Source organism: Labrus bergylta, chromosome 1 (assembly GCF_963930695.1).
Source record: "Labrus bergylta chromosome 1, fLabBer1.1, whole genome shotgun sequence".
In the NCBI taxonomy this organism is placed as follows: Eukaryota; Metazoa; Chordata; class Actinopteri; order Labriformes; family Labridae; genus Labrus; species Labrus bergylta.
In genome coordinates, this window is record NC_089195.1 from 23199529 (window position 1) to 23221450 (window position 21922).

At 37.6% G+C, this 21922-nt stretch overlaps 1 long non-coding RNA gene across 1 annotated transcript in view; it reads left to right on the forward strand.

The window, feature by feature from the left end:
• The first annotated feature begins 725 nt into the window (after positions 1 to 725).
• The window catches only part of LOC114918949 (uncharacterized), a 197576-nt gene continuing 176379 nt past the window's right edge, over positions 726 to 21922 (forward strand). The window contains exons 1-2 of the long non-coding RNA XR_003807450.2: positions 726 to 873; positions 1717 to 1834. This is a non-coding gene — a long non-coding RNA (uncharacterized lncRNA). The remainder of the gene's footprint in view (positions 874 to 1716; positions 1835 to 21922) is intronic.

Genomic DNA, 21922 nt, shown 5'->3' on the forward strand with positions numbered 1-21922 from the left:
AACAGTGATTGCAAAAAAAATCTTATTTATGCATTTAATAAACTCACTGTATTTTTTTTAACAACAAATTGTCTTAAATGTAGAAGAGAAAAAGCATTTAATTCATAAAAGTGCATAAAGGTGCATGTAGGCACGAGCATTTCCTTGATTCAGTAATTATGACTTAAAAATTTTCGACAAAGTATTTGGGCTTTGCTTTTATTTTTTTCTGCTATTTAACCTTATATGATATTCATACCATCATGGCAGTTGTAATATTTATTTTACAATCTTTCAGTTAATTATCCTCACGAGCAAAGTAGGAATTTTGGAGCGTAGGCAATTACTCTGTTTTGTGTTTCATTAGTGTATTAATAAAGTAAATGCAAATTAAAACATTATTTCAACAAATGTTTTGTTGTTGTTGTTGTTGCTGTTAAAGGTTACTGGAATGCAGTTTTTTATTGGTGTAATTAATAATGTGGTTTTATTGAAACCTGTTGAATTTAATAAAGAATTTGCAGTAAATTGGATTAAATCAGAGACTTTTATCTTGTCTCTAGAAACAGATTAATGTCAATTTATCTTCAGGCAAGGGACAAAGTTTTCTGTGTGTTCTGTTTCTATCTACAGTAATCAGAAGTCATGTGTACTGTCAGTCTCGGCGCAGGTGAAAAGTAACACTTTTGGTCCGGAAATCCCCTAAAAAAAAAGAAAAAGAAAAGATTGGCGGCCGCTCTCGGAGATAGCTGATGGTTTCCGAGATTGCTAACCATAACAGTTTATATCCTGAGAGTTGGGGAAGCAAAGGTTGAAGACTGTCTGCTGCAGGTGTTACATACATGGAATAATAACACAAAGACGAATAACGAGTTTACTGACGGCGCGTGAAAGGTAAATACGCGCGCGTGAAGTTAGTACAGTGCTAAAAAAAAGCTCTTGTTGCTAAAGCAGTTTCAATTGCTTACATACTTTGTGCCAATACATTACCAGCAGGTGTTGTGGTGAAGCTATGAAAGGGGGAGTGCTGGTTGATTTGAATAGTAACACTTTTGTTTGTTTAGGAAAAAAACTGACCTAATTAACCAACTTAAAGTTTAGAGTTAATGAAGTCACTGTCTTGAACTGTGACACATGAGATTGTGTACACCAGCCTCTATACAGTCTATGAGGCTAACATACTTTTAATGTATTTATTGTCCATGTGTTTCAGGTAGGATATATCATATATATTTTTAATCATTGCTTTCAGTAAACATGACTCTTACAATGGTCATGTTGTATTCAAAGTTTTTGTTTAAAGTGTTTCACCTACATTAAGTTGGTTATATACTGTGTAATGAATATCAATTAAACTGACAGAAGTACTGCAACTTTGCTGTTGTGTTTACTGAAACCACAATATTGTCAAACGAACAGGACATGGTGTTAGTCAAAGACGATGAAGAAACCTACTGGCTTCTTCTCTAGGTTAATATGCCTCAATGTATGACTTATGTACTTTGTTCTAGCAGCAGTCAGATACTTTGATGAACATTTTTAGTTGTGGCTCTGATTGCTGGCTCTGAATTATGTCTCAAATGGTTTCAATGGGGTTTGCTCATTATTGGCTTGTTGTGCATTGTGTTAATTGTATTGTCCATGTTGTTTTTTATGTCTAAGTATTGACCATGTGGCAAATTGGTATCTCCACTGGGAATTAATTAAGGTTTCTGATCTAATCTAATCAATTAATAGAGGAACGACAAAGAAGCCCTTCTTGAACGATGGGTGGATTCAACGTTTTCCTGCAATGTCACCTATCTGCCAGTTTTTCCTTCCACAAACTACACTTGGAGTTACCTCCCACCTATTTGTGAGTACCAAACTTTTAATGTGAAGCTTTACTTGTGAAAATCCATTAGCAAAGACATTTTGACAAGTCAATGTAGGAAAAGCACAGGGGCAATTTAGCACATTGTGGCTTGAATAGAAGTTAGCCCTCTCAATTTCATGGTTCATGTATTGGTCATGCTGGCTCACTGTCACTCTGTTTTTGGCTTAGGTTAAGATTTAAGTGGGGATGATATGTATACATTTCAACCAAGTTTCAAGAAAAAAAACACATTCCTACCAATATGTTGGCATGTTCTGCTACATTTTGAACTTCATATGATTTTAAACGTCTCTAATCAGTATATATGTTTTAGTCAACATTGGACATCATGGTTACTTGTGTATGACATGGTCTCTTGACTGGTTCTGCTGTTCTCCTCAACTCTAATAAGTAATCGATGTGTTTTGACACAGCTGTCTTATGCCTTGTGTTTTAATGCTTTGGCTATTAAGTATATTTTTCGTTCTATATGTTCTGTGAAAAAGCTTTAAAGCTGACGCTGTGTTACAAACCGCAGAGAAACAGAGACTTACAGCAGAGCATTGAGCAGCTGAAGAGCAAGATTTTCCCCAGGAGTTTTGGAGTCTAAAACAGCAATAAAGAGTTGTGGAAATTGAGTTGGACTAAATAGAAACAAAAACAACACAAAATAAATTGTGATTCTGCTTTGTATCAAAAAGATGGTTAAAAAGAAAGTGTTTGCAAACTCGTTTGGCAGATCAACATAATAATAACATTTCAGTTCTACAATTAAAGCCGGTTCCTTCTATCCTTAAGTGGCCAAATTGATTTATTTGAGGTTTAAGTAGTACAAACTACATTGGTTGCTTTGGTGTGTGATTACTCACAAGCCCCTAGCCATTTAAAGCTCTGTATACAAAGCACATCTTATTTTTATTAAGTAGCTCTGTTAGTCATCAAAGGTAGCAAGGGTTACACAAAACAGCGGCCACATTGAGGAACACAGGGGTTTTTCCTGGCAGGAATTATGAATGGTTTAAGAGGGAAATGTATCAAAGATTGTTATGATGTTTGCACCACTATACATTTTCAAACAGGTTAGAGAGGTGCCATTACACTTTTATGAAAATTACTTATTTACTTTGTCAAGTAAATCCAATCAGAATGCCTGCCAGCTATCCAGATAGCAAACAGGGATAATTAGCATCACTGGGAGAGATGGCGTCTCCTTGTACTCTGGCCTCCACTTTCTTTTATCTGTAAAAAAAGGTGAGGTGGTTGAGAAGCTAAATATTTACAGAGTTTCCCGAGTGAACTAAAACACACTGTCCAGTTTTGTTGGCTTTTTAAATGGGCTGCTTCTTCAACACTCTGAAGAAGGCCTTTTTGAAGTGTTTTGTCTTCCTTGACTTTAAAAAAATATATATTTTGAACATGCTACAAATGAACTAAAGGTTGTTAATGTAACTTCACCCAATCTGAATTGCAATACAAACTCTCGTATTTAATTTGTTGAAGGCTGTATGAACCACAGTCTACTCATGCTCTTATCTTTCTCCCATGACTTATTTGTGTCTGTATGGGACTATGGGTCATGTAGTTGATGTTCCTGTGACACACTCAACTCAAATGACCAGCAGTGAGTGAAAATCCCTGGAACTTTTCTCAAATTTTCTGTTGAGATGGTTTAAAGATACAATATGTAAATTCTGCCACCAGGGGGCTGTCAAAACTACAATAGCTAAAGATGACGTTGAAGCTGGCGGGGAATCATGGGAGTTCTCTTTGCTTCTCTCTGTTGTATAATTTAGATGACGTTTGTATCAGAGCTGCACATACAGCAACAGTATGGCAGCTTTAGTAGCAATTCCCGGTTCCTTATGTAGCGGTCTTTGACATAACATCCAGTGTTTCCACGGCAACGATAAACATTCTGTCCGTCATGGCGGCTCATCATGGCGGCCGCCACGACAAGGCACGTCCTGTTACAACTATAAAATTACAGATTTCTCTGGCTTTGATAACTGTTAGAAATATCTGAGGTAACATACTCAACAAGAAAATATATAAAACATAGGTTTAGACAATTTGTCATTAACTTAGATATTTTAATGTAAACATTGTCATACAATTCTACATATTGTACTATAAGTCGATTTGTTCAAGTGGTTTGTTTTCTAGATTCAGAATATTGTTGATCCTTCAACAATAGATCAGGATGAGCGTTCTATCATGGCAATAGATTGTTGCTGTTCTATCAGTATTTTTATATGCACTAATTAGTTTTCATGCTCTAACGTTTTAATTCTCTAATATAAATGAAGATACATTATTCTGTGTCCACAGAGATTTACACCAGGGATTATTGCAGACATCCCTTGTGTTTACAAATTCACCACCTCTGGAATGTCCCCACTGTGATTCCCCAGATGAGTTCAGTGGCGTACTAATTAAATTGTTTTTGTACAGAATGTACTAAAAGAAAAAAAGGATGTATGCTTATCTGTTCAAATAAACCACCCAAAGGACATTAGACAGTAATATATATATATAAACTTGGAAAATGGAAATGGAAACAGTGTAGTTGTAAGAAAGGTGTAGTTTTAATCATCATTTGTGCATCCCTCTGCCTTTTGTTTGTTTTTATCACCCTTTTCCTAATCTCTATAACAGTACTCTATCTACTCCCCCTGGTGTTGAATAACAAGTCTTGAATTGAATTGAATGAATTTTAACTTCTTAACCTTTAACTAAAGTAAAACCGACGTGATGTTGTTTGGACCTAGTGGTCCCTGTGATGCCGCTTTTATGGACCTGGGCTCCTTGCAACCATATGTATAGCCAGTGGTTTCTAACCACAGGCGTAAAAATGGATTTAGATATTAAAATGGAAAAACAAAGAAATTGGGTTGTTAAACTAGACATCTAATGTTTACAAGCTCAGGCTTTTATCCAAGGTTAAGTCCTTTTTAACTTTCAATGTTTTTGAACGTCTTATTCATGCTTGTATCTCAACCCGTCTGCACTTCTGTAATGTACACTGTTGGCGTTTGTCAGGCATCCCTGTCTCGCCTACAGTTGGTCCAAAAGGCTGCTGCTCGTCTTTTAACAGGTACACAAAAGCGACTAAATCGCTTAATGACCGCACAATACATTTTAGAACTTTAACAGCAGAGCATTGAGCAGCTGAAGAGCAAGATTTTCCCCAGGAGTTTTGGAGTCTAAAACAGCAATAAAGAGTTGTGGAAATTGAGTTGGACTAAATAGAAACAAAAATAAATTGTGATTCTGCTTTGTATCAAAAAGATGGTTAAAAAGAAAGTGTTTGCAAACTAGTTTGGCAGATCAACATAATAATAACATTTCAGTTCTACATTTAAAGCCGGTTCCTTCTATCCTTAAGTGGCCAAATTGATTTATTTGAGGTTTAAGTAGTACAAACTACATTGGTTGCTTTGGTGTGTGATTACTCACAAGCCCCCAGCCATTTAAAGCTCTGTATACAAAGCACATCTTATTTTTATTAAGTAGCTCTGTTAGTCATCAAAGGTAGCAAGGGTTACACAAAACAGCGGCCACATTGAGGAACACAGGGGTTTTTCCTGGCAGGAATTATGAATGGTTTGTTGCTCGACACCCTGTCAAGATCACTCAGATCTGCTGACTAATTGTCACTCCAAAAACTAGGCTGAGGACCAGAGGAGTCCAAGCTTTTTTCAGCTTTCGCTAAAACTCTGGAACAAGCTGCCGTCCTACGTCAGGTTGGCCCCGCAGCAGATAGACCCGCTGTAATGGTTATGCTAATCCGTGCTATGCTGAGTCAAACCATTTCAGCACATAGGAGCCCTTTGGTCGGTCAGCGTGCAGGACCGACTGGCTCTGCTCATTAAATCAGAACAGAATAAGCTCAGGAACTGGATTCAATTGACGTTTGTTGTCACAAGTCACTCTGTTAGTCTACATTACTTTTGTTTACCCAACACCATGGCCGGTAGGTTGAACATATTCTCCCTGACACTTCACCAAACACCTGCATTTGTTGGGTGCCAGATGCTTACTTCCAATCCTGGTCAGCATTTATTATGTTCTGTCCCTGCATTGATGCAGAAATGTCCACACCTACATTGCAATTGACCTTACAAATGACTTATTTCAACACGCCTTTGCTTAATTTTTTAATCACTTTCATTTCAGGCGATATTGCGTTGCCTTTAGGTAGGGGATGTGAGAGCCCTAACCTCTAACACAAACATGATCCCTGCACAAACCCATCTTAAGTGTTTGATTAATTCACTGTCATAGACTGTTTTGAGGACATTTGTCTTCCCCGCCCTGCAAAACAACTGATTGATTAATAAAGAATCTAATCCATAGATTCACGACAAATACAATTATAACATTTCCAGCCTTAGTTTACAGTAGTTTTGCAAATTCTTGTAACCTTTAACACTATTATCCATTGATGCACTGTACTTAATGCTAAAAAGTGTAAAACTGTGTGAGGAAGCAGAACATGATTTAATGAAAGTGAAATGCTTCCAAAGCGTCTTGCTTTGCAGCTACATCAAGGAGAGGCCTGTTACACTTTGTGAATATGCCCCATTATATTGTTTGTCCTTTTTTATTGAGCTGCTGTATTCTCATAGATAATGCCTAACAGACCCCCAAGGCATTTCTAAAGGCACCCAGAGCAGCAATATTGATCAGAGATTGTCTCCTGAGAACTGGAGGTCAATCTGGATAGCTGAAGTTTATTACCTCCATCCGGATGAAGACTACTTGTATCTGAAAACCCCCAATTTAAGAATAGTAAAGCCCATGTTGGTTGACAAACTTGGGAACTGATTGTCCTCCAAATAATAATTGATGGATGTCCAAACTAGAACAACTGGCAAGTGATATTCTTTTTTTCCGGCTTCTTGGGAATGGTATTGTCCTGTTTTAGATCTGCCTAAGACATATTGTGTAGACCCTCGGGTGTGCTGAATTATTAATGGTGCCCTAATGACAACTGTAGTCCTAGATATAAGAATGACCTTAAAAACATTGATCTTTTTTTGATGTTGCGTATCACTTTGAACTATAAATCTATTTAGATTTGACCCTTGTAGACTGATCTAGAGCCAACATTACAGATGAATATGAAAACTGGTGACACCGTGTATCACAGTTAGGGCTACTTCTTTAACTTATGTTGTTAAAGTTTCCATAATTATTATGTTTGGTTTAAAGTTAATACCATACAACCATCATTTTTCATATTGCATTTTCCTTTGCCGGCAACAAAAAGTCCTACATACGGGAGCCAGAGAAGAGCTGTAGTTGTCAAACTAAAAGAGACAGAATTGTTGGTCTCTAAGTATCGTTTTTTTTCATGATTAAGTATGCTTAGAATTTGTTTGCCATATATTTGTATTCTAGCTCTGCTGTAGATGTCAGCATAAATTTAGTGTTTGTGAAAGGTTAGGAGGAAGCTGCAGGGAGATGTCTGTTTTTTTCCTGGCTCTAAGTGAAGGTGACAGGATTCAAATATGGTGGCCTTGTCAAGGGGACCTGTGAGGGTCTTTTCTGTGACTGAGGAACATTTCTGGAGGCATCCTGCAAGGCTTTTGAGTTTGTGATGGCTTATCATCAAGGGAACCTGCATAGAAACAATAAGAGTGGCTTTGTTATGTTTTATTTTTTAAACGCTGCCGATGGCACATCAATCACTTGAACCCAATACCCAGCTTCTTCTGGTCGGCTTTGATAGACAGGGGTAAAACTGGCTTTTGAAAGAGATGTATGTTGAGGATGAAACATATTTCATCCTGAAAGTGTAATGTGTATTGATTTTGGAAAGTTGTAGCACATAAAAGTAACATAAGCCATGTTAAAAGATATATGAATGGTTGCAGATGTGGAGGTAATCTAAGATGGAGCGCTTTTATTTATCCTTGGATCAGTGATTATTCACAAGATTATACAAAGTCGATACTTCAAAAATGACTTCAAATTCATAACATGCTAAATATATACAGGATAGGAAAAGCATTTGGAGGACTGTCAAGGTTTTTAAAGGTTTACTTAGCAAAAATAATAGATGAGAGATGTCAGTTTCACAGTTTATAGGCCCCCTGTGTCCCTAGGGGGCTGCCGTAGCCTCTGGCCATTCTCTCCTTACCTTAGGCATCACCTGGAAAAAAAACTGATGCTTCTAGTCATTCTGCATCCCTGCATCTGTCTGAAAATAATTGGTCAGGAACCTTCTCTCCAAAAAAGGGCCATGAAAGAGTAATAGCTTGCAGCAAAAACACGCATGTCTGACAGATCACATTTTGAACTGAAAATGTAAAGACTTACACTATGTGCACTACAACCCCAGCTCCTAGTTTAAACAAAGTTTCCTTTAAGGGGCTATATGTAACTTTTTACATGTATAAAGTGTCTTTTATCGCCCATTAATAAGCGAACGGTTAACTGATGTGAAAAAGTAGATGTTCACTGTCTATCTGTGTTGCCTGTATAAAAAGTTTCCCCGGGGTTGTATTTTCCACGAAAGCTCCAGGAAGTGACATTTTATGCACGTTCTCAACGTCCTCCTCACTCCGCTCCGCTTACACAGATCAACAGTAACTCATCACACACTCCCGCTACAGCCAGAGGCCGCCTTCCACACACTTCTATCCGCCCTAGGAGCTCTCAAAGGCGGACAAACTCATCACACACTCCTGCTCTCAGCCAGTGCCTGCAGAGACTGTCGTTTGTAGGATGGAGAATGAATACAGACACACAGACTCCTTCACAGACTTTCACACGTGTATGACCACTTTACCTCCTCTGTAAACATTATGTCGGTAAATATCCAGTGTTTCGCGGCCGATGATGATGCTCGTTTGTGTACGTACGAGCACGTATGACGAGCACGCGAGGGAGAGCGAGCAACAGGTTGCTGGTGCAGTTCGCCTAACGGCCATGCGGTATCGCTACAAACGCAGTATTTTTGAAAGTTACACATAGCCCCTTTAACTTTATCAACACGACTGAGGAGAAAATGTGGGGTCGGAGTAGTTGAACAAGCTAAGCCTTGCAGTGTAGCTTCTAATGACAAAGAAAGCCACAAAGAAAACAAGTATCCATAAGTGAAAGAAGAACCTAAATTTAGTGTTGATATGCCCCGTTCAGCTAGTGTCATTGGACCTTCTTCAGGTTAACGGATCACATCACAAACCAGTTACCAAGCTGCAAACTGGTGAACGGTTATAGCTCTGTACATTTCAGCTAACACAAAAAAAAACCTGTGTCCTCGTCTGTCCAAAAATTTGTGGTTCTTGCTCTAGCATTGCCACTTTGATACCTTTGTCTTGTTGTCTTCCCGGCTTTCTTCTACTCATTTATGCTCTTTGACATCTGGGTCAAAACCCGGTGCAGGAACTGTCGAGCAGAATGGCAACGCCAGTTTATGGCCGATTGAGACGTGTACTAGCAAGAGCAAATGGACTCCCAACAGCACGTGTGTTAAATGCACAGTTTGTAAATTCCGCCGCCAGGGGGTTGTCAATCAAAAAAAATAACAAAAGATGATGTAGAGGCTGGCGCCCCAGATGAAAACGAACTCCGACTTGAACGTAGTCAAGACAGACGGGCGAAACAATCGATGTTTCCATGCCAACGATAAACATATCATGTCTATCATGGCGGCTCTGTTACAGCGGCCGCCACGACAAGACATGTCCAAATAAAGGATTTCACTAGACCTGAAAACTTTCAGAAATATTTGAAGTAAAGGAAGACACAGCAAAACATGTAACATGCAGCCCATGTTCACGCCGCCTCTATTTCTCTATGCAGTGTTTTTTACTCTTTTCTTCATGAGTTTTCTGTAAAAAGTTGTCCAAAAAGTATTGCAAATTCTTTGTTAATGGACTCTGTTGTGTGTTGTGAGCTTTTTTTGGTCATATAGTTGCTCTCCACACATTATAAGAACAAAAAGGTTAGATCTTTTCCAAGGGACAAGTAAAATTACAAAAAGGAGCCAAAAAGTCTGACATTATCAGTTGTATTATAGTTTATCCAGAGCTATACTAAATACAAAAATGCTATGGCAATGTTTGTCAATGCAACTGTTAGTTGTAAATTAGCTTTCTGTCTTAGACAGTCTAAGTAGAAACTTCTTCCATGAGTCCATGATTCTTGTGAACAACAACAATAGATATTGGATATTCAGTTGAATCCTCATATGCATAGAAGCATGCACAACACAGAGACTGTTTTCTTCAGCATTGTAAATGAAAATATATAAAATATAAATATCTATTTACTTCCAATCCAGTGTGGAAGGATACATGAGATACATTCAGCGCATGAGGCCTGAGTCTTCAGTGTGTAGCCAACCTCTTAATACTGTTCCATATCTACATTTGCCATTCTTTTTGGCCATGTCTCATCCGGCAGAAGAAAGGCTCCCATGCTCAACTACTGGAGGGAAAACAATACCACTGGGCTTTGCTCTACCTGTAAGCCCACAGATGAGACAGAAACAGAGCGAAATTAAGGGGGAAAAAATCATTATTCTCTGAATGAGATGTCTCGGGTTTGATCAGAGTGTGAATCAAAGCCCATCTCTTAGACTACTTAAACATTCACTTTTAAAATTCCAACCTGATTGTACTTTTATGGAAATTTCTTGCCATCAGTGGCTGCATTCTCTCCTGTCTCCAGGTCCTCTTGTATCCCTGTAGATATCTGACTCTGCCCTTCATTAGAATTCTCTTGGTAAGAAAGCAGCAGAAATGAGCAGAAGATGTAAATTCAGTCGAAAAGAAAAGGTTTAGATCTTTTCCTTTTTTGTCCAGGGAATAGACAAAAAAGAAAAATCATGGATATACCACATCATCGAGTCAAACCTGACACCAGGGCAGAAGAGTTAGGAATATCATTATGAGCATGCTGCAGTGCATCACAATCACTGTCATCACTACACTAGTGATTCTATATACTATATATATAGTATTATTTTATTTCTTGATATTTTTGTTGTGAAATTGTGGAATGTATAATAATGACTTAAATGACAATAAAACATTCAGTAGTTTAAATTTAGGAAACATGTTACACAGCATTATTGTAGGGGCAGCAATGGAAGGCTTCCTAGATAGGATACAGTACAGAAATAATAATACTTTTATGCCAAAATAGATCAATAAAAAGTGCCATTGGTGATTATTTAGATAATATCTTACATACATCATGAACATTTAAAATATTGGGTCCATGACATCATTTCAATATTCTGCTTTTTAGTCTTGTTCATGCTGAAGGACAAACTCATTTAAAATCATGTTGAAACAGAAGTCATTTAAGCATTAATTATCATTATTATATTTTTTTATGAAACAGTTATTGTAATAAAATCCAAGATAGTTGGGGATTATTTGTGCAGATTTTTTAGCCTTGACAATTGATGTTAACTATGTGCTGACTGTTTCTTAAGAAATGCAACACTAGGGAAACTAAAACGGGCACTCAGTAGTCAATTTCAATCTCAGTCGTCTGTTTTGCATTGTTGGTGACTGGAGCCTCAAAGAACTGCACATGGTGCACTTAGCAGTTCAGTTTGAGTATTAAGGATCTTCCTGTATAGACGGTAAAATGAGTTGGTTTCAGTCGTGTAGTAAATCTGTCCTTCGAGTGTGTACATTTAAGCAGTGGGAGTTAATATAGGTTTTCGTGTACATCTGTGTGTTGCTGGGGTTTTCTACTGTTTTTGATGCAAATGCAAAATTTTGATCAGCGGGCCATATGTTTTTCACATTTATGTTGCCTCCTTCAGCAAAAATGAATGAATTCATTTAAATGAAAATCTTCAAGACTATTGCTTGATTCTATGCCTTGGATATGTAATGGCGTGTTTTTCCAATGTTATGGCCACACAGGAGCATCCCTTTTTCATCTGAAGGGAGAAGCAGTCGCATCTTCACTCTGGCGACAATATTGTTAGAAATTAGAAAACCTTTCAAGTTTAAAGTTCTTTGAATGGCTGCCCGCCATGTTGGACTGGAAGATGTAGCTGTAGTATTTCCTGACCAACCAGGGAAATGGCATCAATGCCAAGCAGAGTCACATGGCAGCCAACCAGCTTCTCTACTCATTATTAAGGAACCATGCTCTGGCTCCCTGATGCTAATCAGTCTCCCAGAGACCTCAGCGCTGTGTGGTTAGTACAGATTTACAGCTCTTCTCAGCCCTCCACTTTTATTAAAGATGATCTTTTACACAGAAGGAACGGACACTCTCCAGACAAATGTTAAAATTCAATGCAAAGTTTCAGTCTTGAAAGGCGAAAACTGTGGGATTATTCCACAGCTATTCCATGGAGGATGAAAACGGAGGAACGAATGTGGAACAAAAACATCAAAGGGCCATAGAGAAAGGGAGAAAGGCTGTGAAATATTTAATATGAGGTCCCAACAGGTGGTCAAGAGTGCAATGCAAGGCTATGAGTTCCTTCTCATAAATAATAGATGATGCTTTTACTTACAGGAATTTTGCAATTTGTTTTCTCCAATTGAAAAAGAAAAGCCTTAACTAAAAATAATGTTGTTTGTAGATTAAATTAAATGGCATCTACACTGTTTGAATTAGAAGCTGAAACCATTGTTATGAAATCATTTGAAAAATGTTCATTTCAAAACAACGTCAAATGTTGCACACAGTCAATGCTTCATGTGCAGCTTTGATGCTCACTTAACGAACAGTCATTTAGTTACATAACACTGACTCTGCAGTGAAGTGGCTGGTTTTAAGTATTGTCCAGTCAAGGATTCAAACAACTGTATCACTTGTGTAAAATAGAATATTTGTTATTTTTTAAAAGCTCATAGTTGCATTCAGTGCCAGTGGTGTATACCTTTATTAAAAGTATCAGTGAGATGCAATTGTCCACTTTTTTGAGTACGCACTTCTCATTTTATTGAAGAGTTTTTGAGGATAGTAAGCTTACACGTTCTGTAAATAACACATAGTCATGCTTTAGAAACCAGTACAGGAACAACAATGTAACAATGAGTCTAATTTGAGCTCGAAAATGTATTTGATTGGAATTAAGAAGTTATAAACTGACATACTAAACATTTGTCACTGAGAGAGCTTCCTGCAAACGACTTAAAAACTATTGTGCATTTTTCCTCTGCACAGTTCTCATCTCATCTTTTTGCATTTTCTCAACAAAACAATATGAAATGATCATGATTTAATGTTTAAAGTTGAAGTTATCTGCAGTCATGACATTGTCTAAAATAACCCCCGACCAAGATATGCATGGTATAGATTTCTGATGTAATCAACTGATGAAAAGCGACAGCTATTTAAGGCCCTGATCATTATATTTTTAACAAAGCAAAAGTTGTGTTAAACTGTTAATAATTTGCAAATATTTCCAGAATCTGTCGTTGAAGTTAATAATTGTGTGAGACGATCAAACAAGTATTCATTTGACATTTTTTTCTAACTGAAAATCACCAAATTGTCAGTACTATTCTTTAAACCTTCACTGGATTATTGAAGAATAGTAAATCCATTGTTTTCAACAGTCTCTTTTGTTCAGTTTCTAATCAGCCAATCACTTCATCAACAAAAGCCACTAATGTCTGAGTATGAATCAGTTATTTGGTTGTTAAATTGAAAGCACTGTTCTGCTTATTAAATATATGTCTACAGATCTGCAATGCATTTTTTTCAAGGTGCATTTCAAGTTCAAGGTTTGACATAATTTTTTAGCAGTGCTGCTTTGAAAAAAATAACTGATTATGTTTTTAGGGAAATCAAATTATTACTGGATTCATTTCTGAGTCTGTTTAGCACACTGTAAACTCGGAATAAAGTAAGGATACATTATTTTTTTTAATTAACAGGGTACCTTCTATTCAGCATTTGTAGAACGACTACTTGTTTAGAATGATAGCGAGAGCGTAACAGTCCCATATTTTCTTAGATAACAAGTTGTAGAACTGCATTTTTCAGACTAACTGGCTTTAGAAAAACACTTGGCTACAGTTGTTGTGTTTTATTTGACTGCAAAGTGCACGGATCTCAAATCAGACATGTTGTGTAAATAGTACTAAAAGGCTGACTTTTTTAGCATTGTGCTGTGCTTCATTTCAGTAGTAGTACATTAATAACTGTTTAGATTGTGTTAGCATTTGTGACTGTTGTTGGTTTTTCTCTATCTTGTCCTTCCATTTTTTTGACCACTACTATCCATCTTTATAAAGAACTATACTGCCGTGACTACAGTATTCCTACTGTAAAGACGGACTCTCTTTCAACGTTTAATCTGCATGAAACTAACAGTAAATTATAGAGGACAAGTAACAGCAGCTCATCAGTGATCTTTTAAGACAAGCCTTTTAAGTTTTGTCGGTCTTTTACAAGGGCAGATCTCCACAGATGAACCCTGTATCTCGAAGATTATTAATACAACCCTTAGGGAGAACAAACTGCAAGTCTAGCAACTACTTTATTAATCTCTCCTTAAATTAAGGAGCAGTGGTGGGCATCCTTTTCCTGTGGTTTTCCGTGTGCAGGTTTTACACACACTAGAAGCCCGCGTAGGTTCATAAACCCAAATGTCCCGTGGCGATTATTAGACGCACTAACGACAATGCAATTAAGACCGCCGCCTAACTAAAAACAACTGAGTAGGCAAAAAAGTAAACTGTGCAGGAGTGTTTTTATTTGCCTTAATTCATAGATGGGTCCTGAGTGTGCCTTACAGGTAAGTTTGAATTTAATTTGGCTGTGCTCTCTTTTAACAAACGAGATGAAGAAAAGGGGGTAATTAACATATATTTACAAATTATACTATTCAAACTAATTTAGCTTCTGCAAAATGAATCTCTGTTCCAAAGGAAACTGAAATGGTAATTTTCTGAGCATTAAAATGGATGAGTGTTGTTTTATGAGTCTTTAGCATCACTGATCTTTTATTAAAGTTATTCAGTAGCCTTCTGCAGGATTTGAATGAACAGTGCTTACAAAAGATCACACGACACAGTGTTCCCGAATTATGTATGAATTTCACACTCGGCATGCAGCATTCATGGAAGAGAAAAAGCCACTGGGAAAATCTGCAAGAGGTCACTTTCTATTACTTTAGGCTCTCAGTTTAAACATGTGCAAGCATGACTTCACACTAAATTAGCTACATGATAATCATTGATTTATTCTGCTCCAGATTAATTGCTCTGTAAACCGTGTGACATGGAAAGGGTTGCAATCAATAACTAAATTGCTTTGGTGTAGAGTTCTTTTTAAAATTCTTTCAAGATAATTCAACCGATTTAAATTTCTCATATTGTGCAACTTAAGTATTTTTAACAGTATTACTGTTAGAAATGTATTATTCTAGCCATTGTAGGACAATGAAAAACCTTAAGTAAGACTTAATCCGGACTTTGCAGATTAATTTTTTAACACTCTTAAATCACATCACCATAAAAACATGTAAATATACATTAAACTGATTATAAAAAACACATGAAATTGCTTAGTTTAATCATTTTAAAAAAGCTCCACTTAGATTGTTTGTTGCATTTTCTTCATTATTTTATTTAGTGGCTCTTTCATAAAATACAAGAAACTTTTTTTCATAAAATTCCTGTTAAGTCACATTGCTTTTGAACAATGTTCTTTAGTTACGGTAGCAACACAAATATAAAGACATGACACCTTAACTGCAATCATGTGTCATCACATACTGCCGATCATCCTGATGAGTATTTTCTATATGTTGTAATTTATTTAAAGACTCTTTGTTCAAATGAAACATCCCATACATTAAAATTGCACATAATGTCCACAGACGACGATTGAGACGCAGCTGTATCCACATGTGCCGCACAATTTTCAACACAACACAAAATCCGACATTTCCACAGCAAGTGGCACTGTTCTAAAGCCACCACAGCAGCCTCACTCCAGTTATTTTTGTTCTACATATTTCTCCCACATTCACACTTATTATTATTCATTTCAGCGGCGAATATACATATCATGATTTGATAATGCGACCATAAAGAAAGATTTTCATTCCCAACCATAAAGCAAACCATTTGTTCGCCAGCTCCATTTTTTTTGTTCCTTTGACGCTGTCATACACAATTTATTATTTATCCCAGTCTTCTGTATTACAAATGGTCTCAGGATTAGGACAAATCAGGGCTCTCCAAACTATCAGGAGGGAAATGGATTCCTGAACAATATGTGTCAACGGAGAAATTGGCAGAGGAGTGACAGTGGCCCTGGAGAGGGGCCAAACAATGCCTGTATGTCGCAGGAGGAAATCGCACTGTTCCACTTGAGACAAACACAATTTCACATTAATGAATAATTGAGAAAGTTTAGAACTGGGTTGGGATAAATGTTCGTGAGCGTTACGTGTATCTGTGTCACGGTAATACTCAGATTGTTTCAAGCAGCTCAGGCGTGTGGAGCCGAGTTTCTTTCGAGCTGATTGAACTTATAGGGTCACAACAACGCAATTCACACTTTTTTTCCACAAAAGGGCTAATTTTTGAGTTCTCTTTCGCTTTAAATTTAGTGACTTCACATAAAAAAATAATCTTTATGATCAAATGAAAACATGTAGAATGTATTTCAAATTAATTCAGCTACAGTTATGTTTTCAATTAACTGTCTGTAACCTTTATTAGCCGTTATTCTCCTGCATGTATTTACAGCTCATCAGCATGAACTCGCTGTGACTGCGCTTGTTAACCTGTGCCTCGGTAACAAGGCCGCGGCTCGTTTGTTACATGAGAGGAGCAAGGAGGGGGTGGTCGACTTGGAGCACAGTGTCTCGACTGGAGACGAGGACGCTCCACACTGCACCCCCATCCATGCTAATGATCGTAGCTCTGCACATAATTAAAGTGCTGGTTACCCTCTCCTGTAAAACGCAAGGGGGGGACTCATGTACGTCTCCCTACGTAGCTAGAGGAGGTTTAGAAAAACTTCTGAACATCTATGGTCCATTATGTATAATTTCAAAACACATCCCAAGTATGAGGAAAAGAAAGTTTTCATTTTTAATGACAAAATCATGAATTATTCTATTTATTGTATACACTCACTCTTTCAAAGGTAGCTGGTCCATGAAAGGTGAAGCTGAATCAAGTGGGAAAAGTCTTTTTGCCGTTAAGTAGGACTTACCGTTGCAAACGACACCTGTTGAGCAATGCGGAAATGAGCAGAAGCTAAATGAGTGCAACATTAAAGGCATGGCTTTAGGTATTAACATTTTATTTTGATCGTCTTTGCTTTTCTTTTGTTTTACTTGTAGTTTTCCCCGCAAGTCGTCATCTCCATAAAGAAGTGTACAAGATATTACTAAAAAAATAAAACCGAGAGACTTGCTCCCAATATCTCAAGAATACAGGAATGATTGACACACCGTTCACAAATTTTAGGCAAAACCTTTTGTATTTGAATCATGACATTTCATCCTCAAAAAAGAGACGTGCATCTGTAGTTAATACAACAAAAACAAAACCTCCAGATTCCATTTAAAAAGCTCAAATTCATCCATGTGCTCTTGGACCTTTTGGATTGACAATCTGCAGATTTTTTCCAACACTTTTTCATATTGTTGGGAGGCATTGTTGTGAGTCGTCTGTTTGATTTCTCGTTGTCTGAAGTCTGAGAATTTAAGCCATGTTTCTTGTTTTAATTACACTATTTCTAGTTGTTGCATATCCTGGGACTGAGCTGTGCGCTTGTGGCTTGTGAGACGCGAGAGTTTATAAACCAATAATGATTATCTTTTATACATGATTCATTAGTATGTCCTAAGGAAGCAGTGTTTTTTTTTTTATTCCTACAAGGCTGAGTTGACTGCTCGGCTCTAAATTTGTGACTCTTTTAAAAGATGGAAAAAAAACACAAGCCCCGTTTTTTTCTGTTTTTAAGGAAAGGAGAGTTTGTGTTGCACTCAAATTGTTATCCATTATGTATGGCAATTCCTGTTTGTTGTCCAGCATTGATGAACTACACAAATTAAAAGCAATGCATTCTTGATTAGTGGGACATTTTTATCTTGTGTTCTTCTGCATCATACAGTGTAGTGACCACATTTTACCAATAGGTGTCCCTGCAAACCATGTAAACACTGCTTGGTGCTGGTCCTGCCTGCAGCGTGGCAATGTTGTTACTGCAAACATAACAATCATCACCATCTCTTTGACTAAAATAGAACCAGAGGCCACAGTGACAACATTCTGGTAATAAGAAAATAATTAAACTTTTTAGATGCATTAGTTGACTTTGTGTTGTTTTTCTTAATTAGAATAATTCCATTCTCTTTAGATTTAGTTATCAAATCTCTTTGAAATGTATCCAGGTCTTAAAAAGATTAAATAGGATTATTCAATTATTGCATACCTGATATAAGACATGGATAATAAATTGGAGACTTGGAATTTTAAACAAAAGTGGATGCAAGAAAGGACATTGTTGAGCTTGGAAAATCAAGGGAAAGGAAAAACATGGAACAAAAGTTGTTTTTTAAGCCAGTGTTGTTCAATAGATAATTCAAAAGACATCATTCGAGTTCAGGAACTTAGGAAACAGAACTCTTTTGAGTGTAAATGGTCAAACTACTATATTATGAGGATATAAAATCCCTCTACCTTAAGAAGAACATGACTCCTCATATTGTCATGTGATGACAGCAGAGATCAGATTACTCAAAGCTTGCTACAAATCTCACTGTCAGCTGTAACACCTATTCGGCCGTCAGTTAACAGTCCCCGGAGCTAACACCTCCATCAGACTCGCCTAATTACAATTTACTGTTTTCCACTGACTGCAATGAGTTGCACTGCGATACCGAAGTGGACATTTTAAGTCAACAGCTCCACGCTTTTAACGATGTTCTCGCTGATAATTGCTTTTTGCCTTCAAATCCAGCAATAAGCAAGCAATAACTGAAACTTGATGGTCTCCTCTGTGCTGTCTCCTCTACTCTTTGATAGCTTTTAAAGGCCTTGAGTCTGTTTTTGTCTCTGCGGCGATACATTTGGGCTGTAATTGTGTTGATGACGTCGCATTGTCTGATATTTTGGCTGTGGATTGGCTCTGCTATGTTGAGATGTGTGTTTGCATTCCAGTGATTTCTCCAAATTTTATTCAGTCATATTTATGTAGTGTACTGTTATTGAGTCTTGTAGCCTTTTTCTGATTACAAACAGTTGTTCAGCTTGAATTCAAATCTGTACGTAAAATAAGTAATATGTTTATGATATTTCCATCAAATAATACCCAAAGATTGAATTCTTGCTGAGGCTATAGTCTCAGTCTTTATGCTAAATTGTTTGTTCACATGTTAAAACGTACACTGCCCACAGTGTATAAGCAGCCTTTTGTGTACTCAAACATGTAAATGACATCCTCACACTCCCATAGGAAGCCAATACACATAAATAAACATACACAAATTAGATAACAAGGTAGCCACAACAAGGCCTTTGTAGGGTCTTTGATAACAAACCGCTATACTACAGAGAATTGTAATAGGTTGTCCTTCTTTGCCTGTTGTTGATATACCATCTGGCCCATGTAACAACTGCATCCCTTTAGGCCTGCAAATAATGACTTTCCATATCCTTGCATCTAACCTGTGCATAGCTCATTGTGCTTTAGGGGAATATTTGACACTTTATGTCCCTCCCCTCTGCTTTCCTAGTCTTTAGCACCCTCTACACTTGATGTTTTTGACTAAGGAGAGAGGCAGACCTTCGCTTGCAGGATAAAAGGATGGGGTAGTGCCCCTCAATCATTCAGCCCTCCAGGAGACGAGAAGAACGAGGGATGAGAGGGACGGGGGGCTTAGCAGGGTGCAGAGATGTAAGACACATTTAGATACAGCTTTGGCTAGTGTAAAAACTGTTGACTTCTTTCCTCTCTTTTTCCTCTCTTTTACTTCTCTATCCTTTTTTGTCACCTTTGGAGACAAAAGGCATGCAAATGTTGGCTCAAGGACCATTGAAACCATTGGTGAAAGCACATTTTAAAGGTCAGGGCACTGTGAAACAGCTTGAGAGTGCTTTTCCCAAATGGGGCTGTGAGTATAGTGGTTTATACTGCCACATGTAGAGCACTCTGTGCCAAACTGTGAAACGCTTGTTTCCAACCACTGTAAACGAAAAATACTGACATATAATGGCTGAGACATTATGCCAAACTTGGAAGTTTGAAATCAACCTCTTTGCATGGTTCTCTCTTTCATCGCCCTATCCTAGTTTGAATTTTCAGGAATGTGCTGAAACAACATCTGTGTAGTCATGCTGGGGGTATGGGGTAACGTGGAGATCTGTAAACTCAGAATCGTTACTCTGATCCAGGCGCGAGTCACCCCTGGGGAGGCTGCAGGGCCTGGGTCAGCCATATGGTGGCAGAAGCCCCTGGAGGAGCCAGCCTGATAAGCTGGATCAGCTTCAGCACTTCCTGACCGGGGCTTGGGCCGCACCACTAAGCAGGTATGAGGCGGGGGGGGGGTTGGTGGCAGCTACCCCTTAGCAGCAGGAACCACAGCAGCACCATTTGGAGCCTGAGGGCAGAGAAATGGAAATGGTTTCATCCATGGCATCTGCAATGCTAAGGAAAATTAGTTAGAGCTGCTGAAATGTACACTAAATCTGCTGAGCCTCTCTAATAAAATACTTGGACTGATAACTTGTTGAATTCTGTGGCTGCCTTTAATTTGTTTTTTTAGATAAATTCAGTGCTTGCTTGTTATATTTAGAAACACTCAAGTGACGTCAAAGTACCTCAAAATTGTACCTACATTTAATTCCCAAGTATTGTAACCAACTTTGTAACCTTCTACTGCTACTTATTGGATAATTAAGTTATTTAAAAGACTCCTATTACGATGTGGTTTTAGCCTTTGGCATTGGACATCTTAGACACAAAAACATTTTTCTTTCTTTACTGCTAAATTCAAACGAGTATTAAATTCGATACAAACCAGAGTTACTTGTTTGCCTTCAAGAAAGCATAAAGCGTGTAGAAATTATGGAGTTGATAACCTCCTTTTAAACACTAACATTTTACATTTTCACTGTCACTTGGACTAGATAATTCTAAAGAGATGAGTGTTTTTAAAATGATATCATGTAAATAATCCTGATAATCCCTCCCGAGGGTTCTAAAGAAACTGACTGTGATTCAATTTGTAGATACAGTAATCTATAGGTTTTTAACATTTTTGCATTGTGGCAATTCCTATGGCCCAAAATATTTTGCTGAGTTGCCACATCTTCCTCCAAATGTGCTTTCCCTTCAACATTCCTGACTCTAAGCCCTTTCTCATTTTGCTGCTCACATGCACTTGTGTAAACCAGCATTTTAGCGAGCAGAGAAAGATATACCCTGGAGGATGTCTTAAGTATCACAACTATTCATGTTTTAGATACCAGAAACATGAACAGCCAGAGTTGGAGATAAACTCTGTGATGGTTCTCAGATAACACTAATTAATGGTTTCCATTCAGCCAAAACATGGAACTAAGAATTCAATAATGTCCCTGTGTTAGACATAACCTTCTCTTATACGTCTGTCATAATGTCTTCAGCCACTGTTCGTACATATTTGTTGTTTTGAGGTGCTCGCTGAAACAACGTGCATTGTTTTTCTTGAGAGTTCATTCTTCAAACTCTTTTCAAATCCTGAAAAGCGATTTTTGCCATTATACAATATGGACACTGTCAGCTTTGGTTGTGTATTTCCGTTGTACACAAAATTACCCTATGAGACATGTCATATACCATGTTGCCCACAAAGTATTGCTAATTCCCTGAGGAGGTCATGTCTTTAATGAGTTTTTCTAGTCTGTTTGTAGAATTTGCAGAATTACAGAAAAGCTACTGGTTGATTTTCATTACATTTTGAAGGGTGCAGCATTGGCCAAAGTAATACCAACTTTGTTTTTTAACTGTTATGGATGGATTGGACCTGGACGTGACAGGCCGACTGAGTCATGAAACCTTCGGATTAAGATTCGATGATCTTCAGTGTCAAAGGTGGCTATAAGATCAAACAACTCTAAAATCCAAGTTTTCAGACTGTCT